This window comes from Diaphorina citri, unplaced genomic scaffold, assembly GCF_000475195.1.
Source record: "Diaphorina citri unplaced genomic scaffold, Diaci psyllid genome assembly version 1.1 scaffold1435, whole genome shotgun sequence".
Classification (NCBI taxonomy): domain Eukaryota; kingdom Metazoa; phylum Arthropoda; class Insecta; order Hemiptera; family Psyllidae; genus Diaphorina; species Diaphorina citri.
This window is the reverse complement of record NW_007378861.1, coordinates 22,617-23,299: the sequence shown is the minus strand read 5'-3', so window position 1 is coordinate 23,299 and position 683 is coordinate 22,617.

Sequence of the window (683 nt, the reverse complement as noted above, 5' to 3'; positions counted from 1 at the left end):
CAGTGTATGCCATCACGTCAAAGTTCACGATTTACCGGCATTTTTTTAATCGATTTATCTCGGGATCTAGAAGTCGTAGGAGAAAAAGAAAGATTCCGTTAGTCCTCATTTTTCCTGCTTTAGACTTTGAAACATCACCCAAGTAAGCGCAACTGATCTATTGAGAAACTCTCCTCCCTACCAATCTCTCCCCTCCGTTATTCCTCTTTCTCTTTTTCCCTCTTTTCTTAAAGTTCTGACCGGGACACGGTTATGGTTGACTGGTCTCTATTTCTCATTCCATTTTATCCTTTATTTCTTGTTCTTGTTTCTTTTTCGCCTTCGTCTTCTTCTTGTTCTTCTCCTTTTTCTTCTTTTGTTTATAGGTACCTATATTCATCCAATTCATTCTTTTTCTTCTTGTTGGCCTCCTTGTACTGAACTTGTTCTTCCTCTTTTTCCTTCATCTCATTCTTCTCCTCCTCCTTCTTTCTTCTTCGTCTCTTAGGACTTCTTCTTCTTTTAACATTCTTCTTTTTTCTTTTATTTTGCCCTGTTTTTCTCATCCTCCCCGTTCTAGTTCCTCTCTCTCTCTCTCTCTCTCTCTCTCTCTCTCTCTCTCTCTCTCTCTCTCTCTCTCCCTGCTCCTATTTCTCAAGATTCCAACATTTTCAAGTGTTGACCAAGATTCCACGGTTAACTGA